At 40.2% G+C, this 12,189-nt stretch overlaps 2 protein-coding genes across 5 annotated transcripts in view; one reads left to right on the top strand and one right to left on the bottom strand.

The window, feature by feature from the left end:
• LOC118268877 (calmodulin-A) overlaps nucleotides 1-12,189 on the top strand; it is a 222,845-nt gene that overhangs the window by 81,195 nt on the left and 129,461 nt on the right. For 2 of the 4 annotated variants that reach the window (XM_050700588.1, XM_050700581.1), the window contains exon 1: nucleotides 659-961. The exons of the other annotated variants lie outside the window; for them this stretch is intronic. The gene's annotated coding sequence lies outside the window, so the exon portion shown is untranslated. Of the gene's footprint in view, nucleotides 1-658; nucleotides 962-12,189 lie in introns of those variants that run through there. 4 annotated transcript variants of the gene reach the window in all.
• Nucleotides 1-12,189, bottom strand: part of LOC118268878 (troponin C-like) — a 266,651-nt gene that overhangs the window by 153,929 nt on the left and 100,533 nt on the right. The gene's annotated exons all lie outside the window — the stretch shown is intronic.

Here is a 12,189-nt window from a genome sequence, read left to right as displayed (position 1 = left end):
ATTTACTATTACTGATAATTCTATATTATTTGGGTGTTTCTTCAAAAAACTTTAACTTTTATTTAACAAATCATTATTCTCCCGCGTTATTAAGCATCATGGTAGTTTATTGTCAACCTTATTTATATTTGATTGGTTGAGAGCAGTGTCACAGCTTAATTTATTGAAACCAAATTTTGTGTTTCAATCGCCAGAATTGTTAACTTTTGGGTGAGGATAATGACGCCGTTAACTTTTTGTGACTTTTTTTGAAGAATCACCCATTTACAAATATTGTTTACGTATTAGTAGAATCATTAGATCCAAAGTTAGTCAGTTATCAGCTCGTAATTATTAGTTCAACTTCAAAACAGCGACGTTTTAAAAGCGAATTTTTATTACCAAAACATAAACCTTAGGGCTACATCTTGTTTACAACCCTCACCCAATAAAGTGTCACACAAAACCGAAACTTAATAACTCCCGTCAACGGACATGATAATTGAAGCAAATCGATGTCCGTGACCACAATATCAACTTAATTCACCGTTCAATCCCTATGGCCGATTAATTAAACCATACCAAACGCTTAGAATTACACCTACGGTATAAAATCGACGCAATTCACTACAGAGTGCGCGCGCAACCCTAAGCATGAGATCTTACTTCGCCGGTAGTCGGCAGCCGGGCCGCGCGTTCCCATTTCTCACGTAAACACACCACAAAATAAACAAAATACGATAGCCCTGGCTGTATGCAACTCCGCATAAATAAAACCTCTATCAGAACCAATTAAAAAATAAAAATCCGAACACGCTTTCGCGCCATAACGAACTGTCAAAGTGCATTCAAATAAGGAATTGATGGAATTGAAAGCAATAATAAACGTGTTATTAGTTTTTTAAATATCGAGTGTTTTAATTGATAGATTACTCGTTTTTTAATCTGTGGTTCCGAGTTGTTGTTGTCGGTTTGAAGTTATGTGAGTATGTTTTTAAAAGCAGTTTAGATAAGTACGGCTTACGTAAGGATAGCGTTGTTAAAAGTCTGTAGTAAAGTCCTTAGGGATAACCGTTACAGAAACGATTTTAGTAAAAATGCCTTTATGTTAGATTTGTTGCTCTATTTTCTATGATGTAGTAGTAATTTATACTTTATTGAGATACCCATAAGTATTATTATTTTAAAATTCTAAACACCATAGAAAACATGGTGTAAATAATGTTTACAATAAAGAAAATTAATGCTTTCATAGCTAGCTTTAAAACTTAGACTAGGTACTATTATTGTACTATTAAACTGACATCAAGGAAATAGTCACTTAAAAGGCAAACTTACACTATCATTAAGTTAAATGATGATTTCATAACAAGAAATATTCTTTAAAGAAACAATTAAAAACACAAAGTCTCACGTAGCTAATTATTATTTCACCTACACAGGCGATTGTACAAAATTAAACGAAAGTGGCACCCAACGTGGGACCACTTTGAACGCGGTCTGCAATTAATGTTAAATGATTTTTAATTGTTGTCATTGTAAGAATGTGTGGAAATTATTTTATTTGTGTGTGTCTTAGGTTCTATATTCATAGATGACAAGTATTACCATACATATATTATGATAAATCCGAGTAACATGCTATTTAAATAAATACCTACGTAACAATTAAATACACAATATTCTTGCATTGACACAAATATCTTAGGCAAAGTTTCTTTTGAATCAAATATTGAATAGTATTAAGCAATGCCGATATATTGAGAGAAACATGAGATGCCATTACACATGAATAATAATAATAACAACCTTATTTCACGTCACACTAGATTGTTTCTTCTTTAAACTGTTGTGTCAGCCACTTCTCTTGATAAATTTTGTCTAGAGATTTTCACTGTTCCATTTTAATTCCTTTCTTCCTTGCATCCTTAGAGTAAAGCGGAAAACTGCTAGATAAGGTATCATATCAGATTGTCACCTCGTGATAGACCATTGCTGAACTATTACCCTTCCGTAAATAAAGTTTGTCTTAATTTAGGACATAATAGTTTGAATTATCTTAAACTTGAAGATTAAGGTAATCCCTCTTATGTACATGAAGCTCATGTACTCTTATGCACAGCAGTGCAATCACACGGGCTATCGATGGTAACGTAATGGAAAGTATTGAGTCTAGGCACCCACCAAGTGACGTCGAGGAAGATATAGTGGACACGTGCCACCGTGGAATGCACAGAGAGGATCTATGTAGACATATATAGACATGCGTGTCTAGATATATAGACATGTGGCATACCTAATAGGCGTTACACCAGGGAGTTCCGGGGTTGGTCTACTAAGAGGACATGGTGCTTCCTTTAGGTGCAGATGGTCGCCACCGGGGAGCTTTTAGTGAAGTGAAAATCCCACACTCCCTTGTCTTTTCCCCCCAAAGAATAGGCGCCTTTTGAAGGTTTCCCTCTGGTGTTGTCTGGGTGTACATGGGCGGTGCTGATCGCTTACCATCAGGTGACCCTTCGGCTCATTTGCCCTGTTCCAGAAAAATAAATAAAAACCGTGATGCCACGTTTATTCTTTTCAATAACAATAATGTTAATTATTCCGCAGTTAGGTTCCATTAACAAGAAGCGATGCTATTGGCAATTGAATGCAGTGTTTCCAATTTAAAACAATAGCGCTAACAAGTTTTTAATTGTTGTCTACCAACTGGTTCTGTAGGTCGAGTGGTTAGGGATTTTGATGTCGAGTACTGTATTGTTCTAGTCCTTTTTTGAATCACCAAACTGGTAGGGAGTAGAATTCTTTGCTGGAGTCTGTTTTTGCTGAGGGACATGGCGGGGCGCGTTGAGAGAACGAACCTCTTCATAACCGGGCGTTGTCAAACCCCGAGTGAATCCCATCGTAGGCCGTATCATCGCTTATCACCGGTAAAATGGTGGCCAAACGTCGACCCAACACATATAAAAAAAAAAACAAAAAAAAGACTATCACTACTTAGAATTATATGTGTTATCTTCGGATATTAAGACGGGTTTATAGATCTCTTAGGTGAATGACCGGCGTAGCGAATTAATGGATTTGACGATTCCGCTTCGGTTCCCAATTTAGCTAAAATATCGACATCTAGGAGCTTAATGAGCGTAAACTAAAATATGACTGTTCATGAGAGTCAACAAAACTTAAAAATACGTGTCGACATAACTTTTTTGATTATTGGTCTATAAAAACCTTACTTAGGTCACTATTTCATTTTGCTTAATCATATTTCTCAGTAACAAATACTATGTTTATATTTTCACTCATGCTGTTAAACGGTTACATCATAATTCACTGTTTCTTCACCTAATAATTACTTCAAACGTGATAATTAAAATTAATTACGTGTTAGCGACATAATTACCAATGATCGAATATTAAATTGTTTGACGTTTTAATCACTTATTTAAAAGAGTCAAAGGCAAATCATTTATTCCAATTAAACCATAAATAGGCACTTTTGAAATGTCAACGAACAAAGAAACTAGTAATAGACTGTCAGGAAGCTAGGTGCTCGTTGCAAAGTGTAGTTTTGAATTGAGTAGAACGAGCGAGAAACTCCTTGATTCCCTAACAGCCATTAAATTCCTAACCGGCAACGCACTTGTAACGCTTCTGGTGTTTCGGGTGTCCATGGGTGGCGGCGATTGCTTACCATCAGGTGATCCGTAGGCTCGTTAATCGGCTTATATCATAAAAAACACAATAGGTTCAATAAACAAACCCAACATAATATGAATGTCTAAATAATGAATACTGACACATAATACATTTAGTACATTCATAATATACATCCATTAAATTACCATACATTCATAGAATCATCATAAATGCATGATAATTTATGTCAAATATGTACATTTCTAAATGAAATATTCATTTAATTCAATTTTGTTGAATTCATGCGTGAATGATTCGATACTTAGGGTAAGGGACATTGACACTGCGGGTAAGTTATGCGAAATAAAGGACTGAAAAATGTATGTGTATTTTAATGGTCAACATATTTTTTAAACGAGTTAGAGCATTTGAATATGACATTTATGTTTGACGTGATTGAAAAAAAAATAACCTATGAAGTTTCTTGCTCATTTTTCTCTATGGGAATGTACACTTTGGAACAAGCAAATATCTTCACTAGAGGACTGACCGATGGACAAACATTTTTAATATTGCTTTTACGTTCAAAAGTCCTTTACTCTGAAATACCAAAATTATTTAACTTTGACTATGACTCCATAGTCTCTTTTTTTAAACGTTTCCCCACATTAAGAACTTCTCCTGTATTGTGAGTGCGTTTACAAATATACAATTTCACATACATATGACACCCAGACCTGGAATAACAAGTTGTAGATCACATAAAGAGTTCCGTGCGGGAATCTGCAGCCAGTTGCCCAGTCTCCACGCCAACTGCGCAGTCAAAGTTTGATTATATCATTACTTAATCACCGTTATAGTTTCCTGGAACCATGATCTTCTCACCATTCATCAAAGTATGACGATTGACGGTATATGTTTAACCTAAGTGGCTGTTCATGAGACTTAATTATTGACGAGCAATTAATTTAACAGGAATTTACCTGTCTTTGGTTATCAAACTAATTACAACTTGGATTATTGTAGATTTATAGAGTACCTACACTATCTACAGACGTGACATGTGTCTTCGTTCATAATACATAGATTATATTAGTGTAATTAGGATTTGGTTATGAAAATTGTGGCCTGTGTTTTATATTTAAGATATAATTTCAACCACAGGATGATTTTTGAATATTTAGGAGTTCTCTTTGTGGTTTTAACTCGCATTGATAGTTTGCTAAATAAGTTTAGAAAAATTAGGGTATTTAGTCAAAACTATTCCTTAGGAATTATTTGGTACCGAAATAAATCAATTAAATGACGCTGAGTACGGCGGTAAGTTGCCATAACAGACGATTTTACAGCCATTTAAAGACTATTTAAAAATACTAATAACATTGAAAAATCAATGAAACTTCATCACATTGTGCTAAAAACTATTTAACGCAGACTCGATAAATCAATGAAATATTTAAATCAAAAATGTCACATTGACCATAAATACTTTACAATATTCATTATTCAACTGCATCGATCCTTGAGTGTGAACAGACCTTTCGGGCTCCTTTGAGCGTTGGAACGCGGTTTATTGAAAAAATTCTGAACGGTTTGGTCATATTATTATTTTGTACTTATATTTTACGGCGTCCTATCGTCAAGCGAATGATAAAATTATAGACTCAAAGGAAATTCCTCGTGGAATTCTTTTGCATGAACTAACGCTTTAGTATGAGGAAGGGAAATTCGTGATGGAATGTTTTCATTACTTTTTTTTTTTCAGAAGTTTGTGAGTTTGAGGTTCCTGAATAGCTGGCGATATTACATTTTGTAGTCTCTCTTTAGCTTATTTTCAGACTAGGAAATGTTTTAAATATGTATAAATACATATAATTTAAATATGTATAAATAAATATGTATAAATACATGTATAAATACATATTTAAAACATTTCAAGGATTCTATCCTAGAGCTGTGGACTGCCTAGTGGGTTACCAGGGCTCCGGCATGAAAGCAGGAGTAGGAACGGGGTGGTTTTTAGTCTGACACTCCCTCTTGCCTCGCCTAAGGCGGGAGCAGTAATTGGAAGATTTTCACCATTTAAAAAGGAAGATACGGATTTAATATGTAATACAATTTTATTTTGAATTTATTGCCTAGACAATTAATTTAATATTTTTTATTGGTCTTAAGACTAATAAATGGGATAAATAAGGCCGTAACTCATTTCATTGAACATCTACCCACACATATAGGAAACCAAATCCACTAAATACCAAGAATAGCCTTTAATTTTGATAAAGGACGAGCGTATTCTAAAATTGTGTATTCCATTCACGTTGCCGTAAAAATAGCCGCCGATTGAGAGTGAAATACCTAAACATTTCGACGCTATGGATACAACTCTCCAAGGGTTAGGTTGGGTTTACCTCTATGTATGTATATTGTATGTATCTATGTTTATATATGTACACCATATCGAATAAATCCTATCACGTATCGCTGTTATATAAAGTGTTCCTGTATTTTCATTTGTGATATTTTTTGGAAACCTATTTTAAGTACACTTTAACTTTGTCTAAACGTTGTCCCACACTAAAATTTTCTCCTGTGTCTAGGGTGTGTTCACAGAAATACGGTGCCATTTTGAATACACTCACACCCAGACCCGAAACCACCGTTTTGGGCCACACAAAGAGTAGTTTTGTGCGGGAATTGAACCCGCTACACGTTGCGCGGTAGGCGGTTGCTCAGCTACCGCGCCCACCGTGCAGTCAAACCGCCAACCGCCAACGCTGTTGTAATGCTTTTGGTGTTGCGGGTATAAATTTAAAAGATGCTGAATACTAACCATCAGATAATTTGTCTGTTCATATGTCTTCTTTCTCATACAAATAATCCTTCTTAAAACGAATACAATTAACCATCGATCCGATCAATTGATCCGTCCATTCGATTGCCCTTCAAAAATGTTCTTCATAATGTGATGTTATGATACGTTTTGCTTTCCTCAAATCTTTCTAGGTAACCTCTCTTTAACATGTTAAGAGTGAACTATTTTTAACTCTCATTCATCTCGGAGAAACTCTAAACAAGGGATTTATTTTTAGTTCACCTGCTCACACTGCCCTCACTCGTTTTGAATGAAGTTAAAATTGATTGAACTTGAATGAATGAATGAATGAATGAATGAATGGTGGAAGGTGAATAATTCGTTTCAAAGGGACCGTTATCAATCAGGCGTGGAACTAAGTGATTGAACGTATTTTAAACGATTGTTGACTTTTTGTGGAAATATTCTTTTTATTGTGTTAATTTTCTTGGTACTTGTAGTGGTTTAGGCAAGACATTGCCATATTGTAGTTACCGTATGATATTTTACACATATTCGTTTGTAATCATCTACACTAAAACATATTTAGCCTCATTTCCCAGGGTGCCTCGTCTCCCAGGCAAGAGGTTTCGGGTTCGATTCCCGGATCGACCAAAGTATTGCTTTTTTCAGTGTTTTGAAATTTTCGTAGTAGTAGCACGGTGTCTGGAATTGTGTGCGCTATATACCCCTTATTAAATGAAACATACATTGTGAAAAGTGGGTGTATGCGGTCATAATTTGAACCTCTGTCTACCCCTTTAGGGATAAAAAGTGTGACGATATTTTTCATCTACACTTAATATGTATTTATAATAATTTGTTTAATAGGTATTTTGATTCAGGTCAAATATAAAGTAGTGCCTCGCTTGGTGGACAAGGAGATTTTCGTATATTTTTTTAACAAAGAGATGACACCAATATCGAAATAATATAACAGGTTTAAGAATATAAATCACACATAGACACTTACAATAACAAAAGAGCTATTAAAATAAAAGTCACGTAACTTTGAAATTGGATTTACAAACGCATTTAAAGCATCGATATATCACTGTCTGATATACCTTTGGGAATAAGTGTGAAGATATATAAATAAAAGGTAAGTAGGAAAGAAAAGGCCTTAGCACGAGTTTGCTTTACGTTTAACGAGACGTTCGGCGCTCTGATTGGTTGTGTCATTGGAGCTGGCCAATCAAAGCGCCGAACGCAGTCTCGTTTCGATCCTTTTAAATGTAAAGTATGTAAACTCGTACTAAGGCCTCAGGAGTGTCGACCTGTTTCAATCTAAGTTATGTCAAATTAAGGGACGCGGGTAGAAATGAATGGTGTTTTTGTGTGATATATGTATGTGTATATACAATGTGATAGGGGCGAGACTTCTAACCCGTTAAGGCTGAATACTACATCTAATTTTAACGACAAAAGTCCTGGGTCGAAGGGGTCGAATCCCCTCCCCTAAAAATTATGGCCATTTTAATATTTTTTTTACTTTTTTTGATATCAAAGGTTGTATGCGTCGTAGAAACAAAAAAAAGACGACAAACGGTAGCTAATAACCTTGGCTAACTAATTCATTACTTTTTTCATATGTTTGATAATGTTTTGGTGAGAAAAAAAATAATTTGTGAATTATTCTTACCGAAAAAATCACTATTTTCCTATATTTTCAATTAGGGGTTCAACCCCCCATATTATTTTTTTTGTCGATAAAATTAGATGTAGTACTCAGCCTTAAAGGGTTAGAAGTCCCACGCCTATCACATTGTATATATAGGTATATATATGTGTATGTAAGTAATAATAATTGTTGTTGTATCTTGAGTGTTAGCAATCTTTTAGGGAGTATTTCTTTTTGTAGATGGTCAAAATATTATGTTTAGTGATCTAGTGGAAAAGTTCAGTTTATTCTTTAGATAAATCATAATTGTAGTGTTTGCCCATAGTATGTTAATAATACGGAACTTAGTTATGTAAACATGTACATCACGTAAAACCACATAGGAATGTAATTGTTTATACAGCCTTTTTATATAAGTCTGAATTACTGAACCAATTTCTATGAAAATCTGAAAAATATTTGAGATTGTAGTTCTAGGTTCTCAGTTCTAGGTACTCAAGTGAAGATGAATAATAAATGGCTAGTCTAGTGCATCTACTTAGTTCTCTCTTGGCAAGAAATTTTAATTTTATTGGCTGTTATAAGAGGTGTTATAAAAGTCTTGGAATTCACTTCAATTTATTGGATAACATAAATTAGGGTGAGGACAACTTTTTAGTGTTTTAAAACCGGTTTTTATTATCACTAATATTATGTATGTGAAAGTTTGTTTGTTTGTATGTTTGGATGTTTGTCCGTTAATCACACTGTAACTACAGAGCGGGTTTTAATGAAATTGGATATACTTATAGGCTGGGTAGCTGATAGGTTAGGACATTTTATTTTTTGAATATCTCTAAAACGTTTGATCTTAAGTTTGATAAATACTATGCTGAAAACCGAATCATAATCGGTTCAGCCAAACGCATAATAATTGCCTACACACATACATTCAGGTCAAACTTTGAAATGTCTATATAGTTAAATTTTTTTTGAAGTCGGCTAATAAAAAAAATTAAAACGTAACATAGTAGGTACCATGTCTAAATAACTTAAAACTATATTCTAAGTTCTCAGCACCCAGTTACAGTGTAGCATGCAGTCATTAACTAGAATCGATACTAACCTGTTTAAGAAAACATAACTATGCGATATTTTATGAGAACACCCCCTATACATGACACATACATGCACTATAAACATGCAATTCGATTATTAATAACGTTTTAGTAATTGAAAATGATTTTTATCTTATGCTCGTAAAGTTTCATTTTGTTTGGTGTTTGGATTGTATAGTTTTTGTTTTTTATATGGTATAAATGATTTTTCGTTTTCAATTTGTTCTGTTGAGTGTTGAAAGTAATAAATTACATGTCATACGTCAATATTTTTAAAAGCAATGCTATTTTTTTAAACTGTGCGAGGTTGGGCTTCGGCGAGGCGTCTTGGGCGAGGTGAGAGGAAGTATCAGACTCCTTTTTTTTTTTTTTTTTTTTTTTTCAGGGGGAAAATCATCCAATGACTTCTCCCGCCTTGGGTGAGGCGGGAGGGAGTGTCAGACTCTTACTGACTAAAAACCACCCCGTTCCTTCTCCTGCTTTGAGCCGGAGCCCCGGTAACCTTTTACGTTTTCCGCAGCTCCGGATCGAGCATCAACCCTACTGGGCCCCAACTGTGGTGGTCTGGCTCTTTGAGGCGCGCGCGGAACGCGACGCGCCGTACGCACGGGTCTGGTTCTGTTCGGGCGGCGAGCTACCCTTACTCGTCGTCCGCAGGCCCGCACTTACGGTGGCCGGAGATACGCGATCCCCGACGCTCGGAGTGTCTTCTGCGGCGGCTGGGGCGTGAGGAGGATCGTTCCCTCACGCGCTCCGCCTCCTCCTTAGCTAGCATGACTGCTTCGCAGAAGGAGGAGACGGCGTCCCATTCCCCCTCGCTCCGCACCATGGCCTGAACCAGGGCCGGACGCGAGAGGTCACCGTCGCCGATCACATCCCTAAGGACACGGCGATGCTCAGCCCATGCAGGGCACACCGCTACTGTATGTTCCACCGTGTCCTCCGGGTGATCCTCGCAATGACGACACCCGGGCGTTTCCTCCCGCCGAATCCGAAACAGGTACCTACCGAAACTTCCGTGTCCGGTAAGCACCTGCGTCAGGCGGTAGGTGAGGACGCCATGACGCCTCTCTAGCCACTCCTCAAAGAGGGGACTTACCGCTGCAATAACAGCGAGCCCAGCCCTCGGTTGCGACAGTCGCTGCTTCCATTCCGCCATGAGATCGCGCCGGAGCTCATCCCGCCACGCACTAATCTGACGCGGCAGTGGGGTTTCGCCCCGGCGATGCGCCTCCGCACGTAGGCTGTATACGTGCGCGAGCACTTTCGCCTCCAGATCCCACGGCGGTGATCCCGCAAGGAGGTTAGCCGCCTCCCCGGAGATCGTGCGGTACCCACGGATCATCCGAATGGCCATGACCCTCTGGGATGAAACCAGCGCCCGAGCTGGTCGTCGCCTTAGATGTGGCGCCCACACCGGGGCCCCATAGAGGGCCATGGACCGCACGATCCCCGCGTATAACCTCCGGCAGGAGGCGTTTGGTCCCCCGAGGTTGGGTAGGAGCCGCTTTAGGGCAGCCCCCGTCCGTTCCAACTTGGGAGCCAAACGTCGGAAATGTTCCTCAAATTTCCACCGACTGTCGAGGACGAGTCCCAGGTACTTCATCGTCACCTCGATGCCGATGGAAACCCCTCCTGCCATGATCTGGAACTCACCCGGAGGTGGCGCATTCCCGCGGCCATAAAAACACATGGCCTCGGACTTATGAAGCGCCACCTCGAGTCCCAGCTGCCGGATCCTTTCAACGACTATCGCAACCGCTCTCATCATCAGGTCGGCCGCCGCCTGGTGTGACCTCCCGTGTGCTAGTACCAGCGTATCGTCAGCGTAGCAAACCACGCTGACGCCGTTCGGGAGGTCAGTGCGCAGCACCCAGTCGTAGCCAATGTTCCACAGGAGCGGTCCCAGGACCGATCCCTGTGGAACACCGCGCGACATCTCTCGCCGGTTCCACTCACCTCGGTGACCGGGGTAGATGACGGATCTATCCGTCAGATAAGCCTCGACTATACGACGGAGATAGGCAGGCACCCGATGATACCGTAGTGCCTCCAAAATGCAGCTCCAGGGCAGAGAGTTGAAGGCGTTGGCGATGTCCAAAGACACCGCCACGACGACCTTACCCCTGGACACTGCAGACCCCGTCGTAAGGTCTCTCACGCGCATGATGGCGTCCACCGTAGAGCGCCCTTTGCGGAAGCCGAACTGGCCGTCCGCGAGGTCCGGCCCTGTTCCCGTCAGGTGCGCGACGAGGCGGTTTGAAATTATTCTTTCAAACAGTTTTCCCACCTCGTCGAGTAGCACGATGGGCCGGTACGCGGACGGAGAGTCCGCAGGGCGCCCTGGCTTCTTCACAAGGACCAGTTTACCCGCCTTCCATGATAGCGGGAACTGGCCCCTCTCCAAACATGCGCTGAAGAGACCAATTAGTCGAGGCCTGAGAGTCTCCGAAGCCAGGACCCACGCCTTGCCAGGCAATCCGTCGGGTCCCGGGGCGGTGTTCTTGGCGCCCATCCGGCGCACCGCCACTCTCAGCTCTGCCTCGGTCACTTCTGGTGCTGTGTCGTCGTCGTCGTCGCTGTGGCCCGCATCGGGCACCGCAGGGAGCGGAGTCATACACGGAGGGATGTAGCCCCTCCGTGATTGGGGGAACAAGGTGGTGACCACCTCCTCTACAACCTCTGGCCGGAGACTCTGTGTCAGCGGGGGAGCCTGTGTGCGGAGCTTGTCGCGCACCATTAGGTAGGGGCGTCCCCACGGGTCTCTGTCCAGAGTCTCCAGCATCTCCTGGCGGGCCTGGTTTTTGGCCCGCCGGATTTCCGTTTTTAGGGCGTCTTTCGCCGCCTTGTACCCCTCATATAACTCCGCCTCTCTAGCTTCCGCGTCCGGTGGACGGATACGAAGCCTGCGGTGCCTAGTGTACTGGCGTCGCGCAGCAACACACGCATTGCGCAGAGCAGCCAGCTCTTGCGACCACCAGTACATCTGGCGCTTCCGCTGT

This window comes from Spodoptera frugiperda, chromosome 2 (genome assembly GCF_023101765.2).
Source record: "Spodoptera frugiperda isolate SF20-4 chromosome 2, AGI-APGP_CSIRO_Sfru_2.0, whole genome shotgun sequence".
Classification (NCBI taxonomy): domain Eukaryota; kingdom Metazoa; phylum Arthropoda; class Insecta; order Lepidoptera; family Noctuidae; genus Spodoptera; species Spodoptera frugiperda.
This window is presented reverse-complemented; position numbering and strand designations above follow the sequence as displayed.